Source organism: Styela clava, chromosome 15 (genome assembly GCF_964204865.1).
Source record: "Styela clava chromosome 15, kaStyClav1.hap1.2, whole genome shotgun sequence".
In the NCBI taxonomy this organism is placed as follows: Eukaryota; Metazoa; Chordata; class Ascidiacea; order Stolidobranchia; family Styelidae; genus Styela; species Styela clava.
The window spans coordinates 16072524-16086272 of NC_135264.1; the positions used below are offsets into that span (position 1 = coordinate 16072524).

The 13749-nt window shown below is 32.6% G+C and overlaps 1 protein-coding gene across 2 annotated transcripts in view; it reads left to right on the forward strand.

The window, feature by feature from the left end:
- LOC120333760 (uncharacterized) overlaps nucleotides 1-13749 on the forward strand; it is a 199786-nt gene that overhangs the window by 65720 nt on the left and 120317 nt on the right. The window lies entirely within an intron of this gene.

Sequence of the window (13749 nt, forward strand, 5' to 3'; positions counted from 1 at the left end):
TTTCATGAAAACATTGTTTACCAATTTTATTTTTATAAGAACTAAATCTGAACAAGTTTTTACTTAAGCAGCTAATTTGTTTATAAATGACGTGCCTTCATAAAATCAGAAACCGAGTTTATTTAGGAATGCGCAACAGCAATTTCATCATTCTCTCGAGGGACACGGGCCTCCGATTGGAACTAGTGTGATCAATCGTAAATGCATGACTTGCAGAGAGTAGTTGGGTAATCCTTATTGAAGATTATATAAAAGTATATATATATAAACATTGAACAATTTCAATTTTTTCAACAAAATCAAATTTCGTAACTTTAAATTTCAGAAATATGCTTCGTCATTGCTTTAGGTAAACTTTGTCAATATGCTAATTTTGATAAAAAAATTTTTTATTTGATCGTGAGTATAGAAAAACCAAAAAACTTGTTCGACTCGATTATTCTTGCGGCATTGAAGTCACATGAGTACACTATAATGCCTACTCATCGTTGTTTTGTTACGGAACAATCACGTGAAACGTCATAGTTTACAATAATAGGACACGAACATGTAATTGTGGAAAAAATGCACATGTGGGGAAAGTAACGCCCCCAGGCACATCTGATAGATAAAAAAATAAAAATGTTCAAATGCATTCATACAAGAAGAAGGCCGGTAAAATGACATAATTATATTGTGAATCATGGCCAATCGCCTGATACTAGCCAATGTATAGTGTGATTATAGTTATCCAGTTAGATGCTCGATCGATTCAATTTGATGTAGGTGTGAATTATGACGTAATAAAATTCCGCATCTTCAATGCATAAAATTGCATTAATTTCACGCATGACTGTGTCATAATTGATTGGTTTCCCGCTAATTTTCTTATAACTTCCTTATAGTTAGATGCAAAGCCCAAACCACTGCGCCATTGCACCCTTGAAGTGTTATCGTACGACATTTCCCACTTTTGAAGAAATCGTTTTGCTATATTTTTGTCATTTCCCGCTTAACGTCAAATACATTTTACATTTTTTTTTTGTATTTTTTAGAGGTTCATACAAGCCTGCTTCGCAAATATCCAGCGCGACATTAATCCGACCATGAATAACATCGCGTATACAATATCAGTAAAAATATTAAAAAAAAAGGTATTACGAAGCAAAATCTACATACTTTTCTTCCCAAATTGATTTCAAATTGCATTCATTTTACGCTTGATAGCGTTATGATTTATTCATTAAAACATTCTTCACGCGCAATTGTTGCAAAAACATTTTTGTAGGTGCGGTGTACTGGTTTCCATATTATGCTATGTCTGACTATAAATTATTTTTTACGTAGAAAAAATGATAAAGGAAAATAAAATAGATTCAAATAAGAGTTGTTTATTTCAAACCTGATAGCGTTATCATTTATTCATTGAAACATTCTCTTGTAGTTGCGGTGGACGATTTCACCCACATATATACTGGTTTCCATACTATGCTATGTCTTACTAGAAAGCAATTTTCACGCAGAGAAAGTGATAAAGAGTAAGAATTAGACTCGAAAAAAGGTTATTCAATTTAAGCTTGATAGCGTTTTGATGTATTTATTAAAACTTTTGGACCTCCTGATATATGCACACAAAGATGGCGTACAACCTGAATTCAAGTTGTGTACCAGATTAGGGTTCAGGTTTTGCGACATCTTGGTGCGCATACTTCAGAAGCACCAAAATTTTTTTTTTGTGCAGTTGGTAAACAAACTTTTTTGTAGGTGCGATAGTTGATTTCACTCACACACGTAAATATGTATGACTGAAAATTAAATTTTTACACAGAGCAAGTGATAAAAGACTAAGGAATGGATTCAAAAAAAAAAATTACATCTGACACAAACTCTAATTCTAATTCTATCATTCTCTATTGTAGTTGTCCACGAGTAGCATGATGAAAGAATACATGAATATTTTTACAGCAAGCTAGAAGGCTTCTGATCCTGTCGAAGTGAATATGTAAAAAAGCGTACAGCTAGGAACGTGTCAAACTTCACTGATGCCGGGTCGACTTTCAGATAATGATGCCTATTATACCTAACTTCAAAAATAATTTGGTGGATAAACAAATTCTATATGTTGTTATACATGAGCATAAATACATTAAAGATCAGGAGTGAAATGTTTGTATCATTATTTTTTAAATCATCACGAACTCACCCCTATATAACGTGCTACCCGGGACAGCTGTCTATATGGGCCCATATAACCACGCCATGCGTACAGCCGACGAGCGTACGCTAGATAAAAGTAATACAACAAGATGAAAACTTAATAAGACCAGATATAATAGATATTTATTTTCATATTTGTGATTATAAGGCTTTTTCATTCGAAATAAAACGATAAAAGGGATACTAAAACGGAATCTATAAATTAATTAATTCAAAAAATAAAAAATAAAACTTTTATTTACGTATGATTATTCCCACAAGTTTCAGAAATCTAGGACAACCGATTTCGCAACATCGAAGGACGCCTAACTGATTTTATCATTTTTTCTATAAGATATTGCAAAGAATCTTAGATATGTAAATTATGCTCTCGGGCAACAGGAATCCCCAAGTTTTTGACAAACTACAATTGCACGATAGCAATTGTTTTTCCACACCCACGCAAATTGAATTATGGGAATTTGTTAGCTTTGTCTTGCATTTTTGCACCTTATTAAATTTAGAGTAGTTTGGGGTGATTTTTTGAAGTAATCTTAACAATACCGTTATCGACCGGTTCTTTCTCTGCAAACTTGTGAAATGTAATTTTCTAATTCATGTGAATTTTTATGCGCATTTTAACAAATTAATTAATTTAGGCGTTATATGGATTATATGCAGCCCCTCCCTTCAAAGTATCCAACTAAGGGAGATGTCATAGTGATATCAAGTCATTGTTTAAGTATTATCCTTTCATCGAGGTTTGATCATATGAAGAGCCATTGAAAAGTAGGTTTGGTGGAGTATCTTTATATGGTCCTAATTTTGTGGGATTTTTTGGCAATTTTTTGAGTCGCTCTAAACAATGTTCACGAATAAAATAATCATTATCCATTTTTTGAGTAATATTACTTTTATCGAACGTTCGTTTCTCAACAACTTCACAAAATGAATCTTTGTGATTCGCGGTACCAACTCTAGGTCTTTTATCAAGCTCTTGTGGTCTCTGATTTTCTCAGGAAACAACTTTCTCGAGACTTTTGCCATTTTCGTAAGGAGGTTGTCACGAAAGCATAATTTGTAAAATGTTCTGTAATCCTCACTAAGTAGTAAGCGACATCGCAAACTTGCGCAAGAAATGTCAATTCTTTGCAATTTTGCAGACGAAATTCCCCAACATGTGTCTCTGAAAACATAATGACAAAATTACACCCCTATATTCTGCATTAATCGACCGAATCCTACGTAAATGTGAAGCAATTTTGTAGATATATTCTCCGATAAAATAAATGATTGTTTGTATCTTAAACGTTTAGCGATTGATGTCCCGCACATTTTGAGCAGCATCAAAATCAAAGCGTCTTTTCTTGCTTTTCCTTGACACAATTGCGTTGGCGTTTAGCAATAATTTCACAAAGTATGGACCCACATAATGAATGGGTAGTGACACAATAGCTACGCTTTTTTCTGAACTGTAAATTCGTACAATTTGATTGGCGCTGAATTTACCATAGAAAATACATTCTGCACGTAACTTTGTGTGTTGGACGGGGACGGGGACAAAGGATGAAGTAAATGAAATATGTGTTGAAGAAAAAATTTCACACAGAAGTTTGTTTCAATGATTGTTACTGTATTTGTACTTTTGCTTTCATCCAAAATAAAGCGCCCAGTCTGTTTGATATGACATTGTATATCTATTTTTTTCAACGATAGATCTAAATATAGATGTTTATCAGATTGATATCTTGCCTTTTTCAAGACTATCAGAAAGATGCTAAGAATCTTTTGTACAAAGCCGCGCTCAAAAAAAGAAAATCAGGAATTATTCACCTAGGGTTAGGGTTAGAAACGCAGAGTGCGCCGGGAATTCAAACTTTTAGGTCACCTAACCGTAACCCTAACCCCAACTGAATAATTACTTGTTATTTTAAAACGTGGCAGAGGTGTGTTTTCCTCAAATTTCTCATTTTTGTATTAGTGGCGGGGGACAAAAGAACCGATGATAATACCACACAGGTAATTTTATACACTCGCAATATTTATACGCAACATTGCATACGTTAACCAGACCAATATTATGGGAATGCGTATTAAGAAGAACGCTTTCCTTTAGTCCTGTTCATAATGTTGATGTAAGAAACAATGGTAAAAAAAAATTCATTTCATTTCACACGCACAAATTTGTCAACCGGGCTAAAATTAACCAAATCAATATTATAAGAATGCTTAACGCTCAAAGAGCGTTTTCCTTCAATCTTGTTTATATTTTAGACGTAAGGGAACATTGATAAAAAAAAATTCATTCCACTCGCCAAAATTAGTCAACAACAAAATGGAACCGGATAAACCTGGCATTTCCCCAATGTGGAGAGTCGCTAGGAATGTTTAATTTACGTCTCGAGTTTTTCTACGTCATCTATTTATACATATAAGTACTCTCATCATTATTTAGAAAAACTTTCAAAATTGATTCGCATGTTTTTGTTTCCCAATGTGAACGCCTCTTTTCAAACATTATAATTTTATGCATGCTGGGGAAAATGTGAATGCTGAAAAGGGTCAAAAAAAAAATAGATTGGTGAGTCGGGTTATGGTCCGCGGGCCGCCTGTTGCATACCCCTGCTTATAAATTAAGTTTTTAGACTTTTTGCTCTTGGCAAAATTGTATAACACTTAGTGCTTGTCTAGAAATTTGTTTAAAGCCAGTTATGGATATCTCAATAGTCCTTATCATTTTTAAGGAATGCGAAATTAAGTCTCAAGAAGGCCACGTCATCACTCGAGTGCGTCTCAAGTTGTTTTTTCAATATTTGAACGACTGGTGAGGTCATATCGGGTCAAATGCCTAAGAGTTCCAAGTACCAGTTTTTGATTCAGCTTATTTTTTCATAAAATTTAAATCCCATTGTTTTATACACAATTTCATTGCAATTCCAAACAATCAAAGCATTTAAAAACCGAATCTAAATATTCTCAATAGTGTATTTTGTTATTCCCAAGAGTACCGTAGGGTTTGATATTTCTTTTCACGTTTCAGTTTATTTCTGAAAATTGTGGATATAATTAGCTCAAGTGGTCTATATTTTTTAACACAATGAGGATTACGGAATTCCTAATTTAAAGTTCATAATTTGTTTTCCAGTTTTAGTCTCCACCCCGAGCAAAAATAAAATGTTTTTCTCGTGAAAATATAATCATAGTATCTGTCAAAATCCGGATACCTGCTTGCCCAAACTCTTGTTCCCAGCAAAAGTACTTATAGGATAAACATTTTAGTATGAGATTGTTCAATGCCCTTTTCGAATAAATACCAGAGGCATTCCATGGACATTTTTATGAAAATATGTAATGAATGCGCAATATAAAAACTAAATCTGCATTTTACTCACTGTCATGATTAATTATCGTGCTTAATTTAATCTTTATTTACATGTGGTATTTCACTTGGTATTCGTGACTTCTCGCGACCAAGAGCAAGGTGATACAAACGAGAGAAATTCCAAAAACATGCGGGTTAACATGCTCTATTTATTTATAGCATACCTTTGTCTTGTAATCCTATTATTATCTACATGGAACATAAGAGTCGTGTTTCTATATTTGACACAGGATTAATTTTGTAGTCTATTTTAAATTTGAGAAAAATAGTTCAGACCGCAAAATGGGTTCGAACCCCGCTTGAAACATTCTATTTTTGTAACACAATACTTTATAGGATTCGGAATGCAAACTCAATAAGGACATAGGAAACGAAATAGTAGTTTAATGCAAGCTTGTAAGATTTGTAAACACTATATCAGAATGAGAGCACCTTCCAATCTTGTAACTCTTATTACTGGTTTTCTAACCAGTGGGCCATGGCCTATTACTTGGCCACAGAACATTTTCCGATTAGTCACAAACCTATCAGAAATTTTCTAATTTTCTAATTTTTCTAAGTCTAATTTGAGTACAAATGAATGATGATGCTGTTTTCTTACTTATTCCATTTATTAAAGTGAAATTGTTTATTTTTGCGGAAACATTTTATTTTTTCTTGTAGTTTTCCCATTGCATACAAAAGTCTAGTCACAGCATTTTTATGTAACGAGAAGGAGCAACAAAAGAGAAAAGTTTTAGATTCACTGATATAGCTACATACATTGGTGATACACTTTCCCTTCTGTGCGTTTATTCAGTATACTTACTATTTTAATGCAGATGCAAATTTTATTAAATACAATGTAAAAACGTCAGAATTGGTGCCGTATATCCAACGCTTAAGTAGTCATTCTCACGAGCTGAATAATAATCGTAGCCTTTCAAGCTTCGGTAATAAAAGTTGGAATAGCAAATTATAAATTATAAATCCGTAATCAGAGACACAAAAGAAACTTTAGACATAACAATTTAATTCTATGTTTTCGAATTTTTGTTAACCTTGCTCTGGGAGTCGGAAACAGAATCGGATTTTCGAGTAACTTGGAGTCAAAAGTGGGGCAATAATCTTTTCTGACTCATCCTGCTCAGTATGATGAGTTGGTTTCTAAGTTCATACTAGTTAAACAACTTTTTCTAATTAATCATTGTGATGTTATAATCTCATTATTATTACTTCATAATTAAATTAATCTGGACAGTTAATGAGAAAATAACATAGCTTTTATTCTGATATGGAAACAAAGAAGCGTGACAATTTTTCGTGTTCAACTCAAAAAGTTTTATTTTCATTAAAAAAGCGCAGATTATGGTTAGAAATATTTTATTCCAACAAAGAACGTGACATTTCAGCTGTATTTTTGGCAAATTCAAGTTAATTGAAATTGCTTGGAATAATTATGAATTTTATATTTGATATCAGTTTATGAGAACTATTATTTTCGATGAATCTATTAAGGTACCAAAAATAAAACTTTTTTTCAACATTTGGCCAAATTGCTATTTATATCAATTGCAAAGACATATGATTCACTCAAAAGCTCATGTTAGGTTTATATTTTCTATATAAAACATCGCTTTTCAAGTACAACAACATTAGACTTTCAATGTATTTAGTTCAGGTTACATTTATCCTTATGTCTGATTATTGAATTTTCAAATTATTTTAATCATTTTTATGAATATAACATAGTTATACATTCGGTTCGTTTGCCGTGACTCTAACAGCGGTAAACTTTAGAAATGAATTCTATTTAAAAATGTCTGTCAGATGACAAATTTAATCATGACGCGTTAATACGTCACAATAAAATTTTCGCCCTTTAACGCTCTATTAAAATCTGAATAAATCCACGTTTAATATTAAAATGACATTTAATAACATGTCAAGCACGTTATAAATAAAAATAAAATATGAGTCGATGTGATAACATCTGAAACTTATTTATCCCAAATTATCGCCTTGTCTTCATGTAAAAACCTCTAGTAGGCGCAAGTACAAATTATTCTGTACTAATAATATCCCTATTCATCCACTTTCTGCATGTTTGGAATTCGACGTGACTATATTGTATTTATAAAGTCTTCAACATTTGAAACGGTGTCAATGTTTTTATTCCGTGATGGGCAGATACTAATGCATACTTATTCTGAATATTGCTAAAATCAAAAAGTAGTATTAAAAGTACATTATTTGATGCATTTTCAATATGTATTATAATCTCAGAATGTACAATCTTATTAGGCTATATTTACCGTAAATATAAATAAATAACTTTTTAAACGACGCTCCAGAGTTTAGGGTATTGATATTATATATTTGTATTCTAAAAAATAATGTCCAGCAATTATAAGTCTTAAAAATCGAATTTTGTTTTACAAATCTACATAATTTGGCACCAAAAGTCTTGAAATATCGGTTATAAAAAATGATAAATTTGAAAAATAGATTTGCTGTATATTTGGATCGATTTTTCCTTATTTACAGATTTGGGAATTGTTCGTCCTTGATTTCAATATTTACAACATTTCTTGTTATATACGACTCATCTGTATACCCAAACCATCATTTTTCCCAGTGACGTAGGGCGTGGCTGTCATGGCTCGTGCCATGGGCGCCGTTTGAACTGGGGTGTAAAAACGGCAAAAAGTAGTAGTCATAGGAAATTTTCAATAAACAATTTCAAAGTATCTCAATTAAAAAACAGTGTTATAAATTGTCAGTCAACGATGAAGGGGCGAACTTTTTTGACTTTGCCATGGGCGCCATTTTACACAGATACGCCCCTGAATATTCCTATTTTTGTCATACATTCGACCGTGTATCTATAATGTGTTCAGTATTCAATATATATTTAGGGTATTTGATTAACAACGTTATATTAATTTGAATGATATGGTTACTGTTGATCTTTTTAATCGTAGTCCTAGAATAGAATCCCTGCAAGGGTGTGCGTATAGTCATGTTGCATTAACACAAGTCTATATGTAACAAACTCACGCCTTAATCGTGCATGTACAAGATGTATTTTAATACATGTCTTTGTAAAAGGGCATCACGCGTTACAGAGAGTTTTTCTGTTTCGTATTCACGCCCGTCTCGTGTGCATCATTTTATGAAGGGCCTTTTTATGCCTTGTTACTAAGCTATGGCCCAGACGATGCATTCCAACTAACGAGAAGTATGGGCTATTGAATTCATTGATTTAAATCCTTCAAATCGGCACTGTATAAATTATACAGTATAATGTTCTACCCTCTTCGCCCGAAAAATCTTGTTGAAATTGCCGCGAATTTGTTGTATAATGAACGGATTCTCTATTGTAAATTAATGCATTCATAAATTTACTAATTATGAACTAATTTTTTTTTAATTTTCGCTAAACTCTACTAAATTAAGATCAAACCTGATAAAAAAAAATTTTCACCTGTGATCGGCAGTGTGTGGCTAACAGAAATTATTTTATCTTTGCGTTTCTTTAATTTAAAAATTTGAATTTTATGAAAAGCACTCCAATCTTGTTCAAAATCAATAAAAGTTCATATGTATGCCCAAATCGGTATATCCTGTAAAATTTAATCAAAATAAATGTTAATCATAATAATCTATTCATTCTAAAATAAACTATAACATCGTCAATCTCTAATAGATTGGATATCTTTTCATTCACAAAATTTCTGGGTAGAACTCGCCCAAAACTGATTTATCACTGATAGTCGTTAGCACCCACTGACGCACTGAATCTATAAATAGATACATTTCCTATCTGATTTGCCATGAATGTGTGATCTGTGCTGAGATGTTTGAAAGGTTATTAGGAGTAATTTTTTAATTCGAAGTGGGCCGTTGGTTTACTAAATTGTCGTTGTTCATGTTACTACTTTTTCAAGAACACTACTATTTTTTCTAATTTCGTTTATATTTCCAAGTGTTTCGACATGATTTTCATACTAAATAATGATGCTAAATAGATGACGTCACTACAAGGCATACACGCTTGATTGCTTTTAACGATCACGTGTTCAAATCACACTAATGGTTACATATCTCATGGTTACACAAGTTATCTCATTCAAAGGGAATTATTTTTCTTTCTTTTTATATATTTGTTGAAGCAGATTCGGAGGGAAGTAATTTGTTCCAGGCCTCGGTGTTGATCCTAATGCTTTTGAAGCTCTCGTCAGCCGCTGCCACTATTATCCCAATATTCATGAGTGATGATAGTCCTATCAGTAATATATGCTGGAATAAGAATCGAACCATCTTTTAATTTTTAGCGACTACCTTCCTACAGCGTTGTCTGGAGTAATAGCGTAAAACGCGTCATAGTAACTATGTAGTAATTAAATTTTAATTCTAGCCGTAAAAAAGCAGTACATGTAATACCTATAGGCGTAAATATCAATGCATGTAGTATACACTCGAGATGTGCTCGAAGCCGCATGATTTAAATTTTACACTTCCAGATCCCAATCAATCAATTAATCAAATCGTTTTATATTAGGAATTCATGCAGCCAAAAAAGTACAATAAGATAAAACGAAGATACACATAATTGGTTTTGTCCGCGATAGACAGGAAAACCGCGAAATGGCCATTCGGTCTATTTGCCCGCGCTTACTATAGGCTTGTTATGTTAAAATTGATTTTTCTATATTGAAAGATTGCTTTTTTATTTATTTTTTGACGTCATGAGGATTTTTATAGTCAGTCTTTTTGACGAAATAATTCATAGAATGACTAGTTTGTTATTTTGGAGAAAATTCACGGAATTTTGATATAAACATCACGAAACATATAGTTTTCATGTTTTAAACCAAAATCCGATCTTGGGCGTTCCGGTTTTGAGGTGGAACACAGGAATTAACGATTTTGACAAAAAGTTGATTCACGCTTATGTCGAAATTTTTGTGTTTGTTATTTAACGTTTGGGCCACGCATAGCCGTGCAATTCATTTTGCAGTTAAGCTGTTTATTTGTTTTACTTACATTTCAATTTTTTCGGAATTTTTTGGTCTTTTATTCAATTTTCTTATTTCTTTTTACATTCGGTATTTTACAAGATATTTTGAATCTAATTTGCAAACAATAATTTAATAAATTTAGGTATATATGGCTTTTAAATGACGAATGATCGTTCCAATTCTTCTAATTTTACTTTCCGCTTTTTGTTGAGGTCTCGTGGCATTGCTTTGAACAAAGTTTTGTGAATTATAATGTGTCGGAGTTTTCATTGGGCATTTTCATTGAAGAGATTTACGTTTGAGGTTGAATCAAAGTTTGCAAATTCGACTTGACAATCTGATACATTGACATTGGAATTCGTTTGGTCATAAGCGCTTTTACTATATTGTTTATTTTAATACCAAAAATATTTGGCGCTCTCGTAGTATTTGCAACAAGATGGCGGACACCTGAACATAGTATATGTACCAGGTTAGGGTTAGGCTATGATGTTATTCCAATTTTCCTTATTTTAGTTCTATTACGAGTTCGGGGACTAGCCAAGTGAGTTCGTAGTATTTGTACTTGAAATTATGGCCTAACCCCAACCTGGTACACATACTCAGTCCGGTGTCCGCCATGTTGTTGCACATGCTACGGGAGTACGAAATATTTTCATGATACTCGAAATTTTTCCTAATGATTATGAGGGCCTGAGATTTTTCTACGCTTGAGAACGGGGTCACAAGAGAATAAAAGTTTGAAACTACTGATTTAAAGATGCCATGGAATTGAATACTGAATCATGCAAAACTTTGATGTTTGAGATTTGTGTGGAACCACGTCAGCACTGTTTGTTTATGAATGTCAATATTGTCAAACTGATTCAAATCTTGTTTACGAAAATTGGAAAATCTGATCATCTCATTTTTCCAAATTTTATGTTATCGATCTTAATTTTACCAAACCGATATATGTAGCTGAGTGAGAGACAGGACAACTCTTTCTATCAAATCGAAGTGATGTAATAAGTCGTGCAATGTTTAAAAATTGAAAGCGGTTATCAAGTATTTGGAGAATTGTTCGCCGATAGTCAAATAATAATAAAGTAAGATTGACAAAACATAAAACGATTTTGGTCTCGTAGTTTAAACATATCTTTTTATAATACCATGCCTCCCGGAAAAGATATTTTTTCAAAAGAAATTCCGAGCGAAAATCTAATTTGGAACTTGGTACTAAAAAATAAATGAATATTTATAATATAATTATTGAAAAAAATTAATAAAAAAAACTGGAGACCAATGTTTATATTGGGTATATGAAACAGGATTATGTTTAAAACAATTTTTTGCAGAAAATGTCTTTGCGCTACTCCGGCAATCCTCAAAAATTGATTTGGCTGTATACTCAATCGGAAGTCTTCTTAGCTTTCTTTATATGAAGCTTTGTCAGAAAGGCCCTACAATGGTACGTTCTATTTGGCTTTTGACTCGATAAGCTAGCCTCGTGTTTTTGCCCGTCCATCAAACGCCATTAGCGAGTATTTCCTACTTGATCATCTTGAAAACAAAGCCTATAAATGACGTAATACAAACCATTATCTTGTTATACCTGTAATTCATCCTAGGCCACATATAAACAAAATACCTGATTAGGTAATCTCACGTGTAAGTCGTGATCTTATAAGATTGCGAAACTGATACATTATGTTATCCAATGTAATGCGCGTGTGAATTTTTTTCCATTTCCAACTACTGGACTTTTTCCTATTTACCCCTGAGTCTACCGTATCAGCCCAACGTTTGCAAATTTAATGAAACGAAAATTGAATTTTTCTGTTATAGATATTGGCGATCTGGTAATCAACCAGTGCCGCATGTTTAAAGGCGTAATCTCATCAACAGTTCTTCGTGTCTAAATATTTGTACCATTAGCATAATTGTACCGTATATAAAATATGAAAAATTTTGCCACTGTTATAATTAGGTGTTGTCGTAAAAACAAAGATTGTAAAAATGGGTTCACCTTAACTACTTGATCAATTGCTCGGTAATAAAGACGTAAATTTTGTATTTTGTTATGTTTATTTATGTTCCCGAATAAATTAAAATACTCTATTTATTGACTAGTGTGTATTTTCTGCTCTGTATTTAAAAACTATTTAAATTGCGGTTGTTAAGTTTTATTATGCCTCCATCACTTCTTTGGACAGTTACAAAATTAGCAAAGTCAGTATTTTAATAAGTAAACGAATTTCTCTCTCGGATCTCTGGGGGTCCGTATAGATCACTTTGAGAAACTTTGGTATTGATTTCGTTACTTTTTGTCTGTCTTTTTTGCACGACGGAAATAAATATCTGAATCAGAAATATCGTGGTTATATATTCCTTGTTATTTAAATCCTATTGAACAAGTTTACTTTATATTACATAGAAATCGTGATGGCTTTAAGATTTGATCGTCCTTGTTTTTGAATTAATTCGCGTGTGAAATATCAACAGAATATAAATCGCTCACGATGCACGTTGAGTAATATTTTCTATTTTTGCATTTGAAAAATAAATAAACTTCTCTATATCCATTATATTAAAGAAATAATAGTTAAAATTTACGTGATGGTACATTTTATGGTACTCCTGTAGTGTGTGTACCAGGTTAGGGTTAGGCCATTTTTATTCCGATTTTCCGCGTTTTAGTTGTATTACAAGTTCGGGAACTGTCTGTGTTAGTCAAGTGAATATACCGTGGGCTTTACACAACTTGATGTAAAATAGGCGAACAAATATAGTTACTTCCACATTGGTATACACACTTCTGAAGCGCCCATTTTTTATCTTCATTCCAAACATATAAACAAACATGAGCGTAAAAAAGGCTATTATTTCTGAAAGGTCCTTTTTTATTGAATTCGATTCAAACTGGGCTTTGCGTTGCGCCCAATCGCGCATAAATTCTAGTGCACACCGACATATTTGATAATTGGCCATCAATATCTTTGTTCTCATGTCTTATAATCTAAGACTTTTATTTGGAAACCTTTTACATTGTATCTACTTACGTATATTTGCGGTTTATTGCCTATGAAAGTGTAAAAACATCTTATCAAAATACTATATTTTGAATATGACGCATTCAAAACCGACAAGTTACAATTGACGTTACTCTGACATTTAGTTTTGCTTGCTTTCAAGTTTATTTTTCTGAAA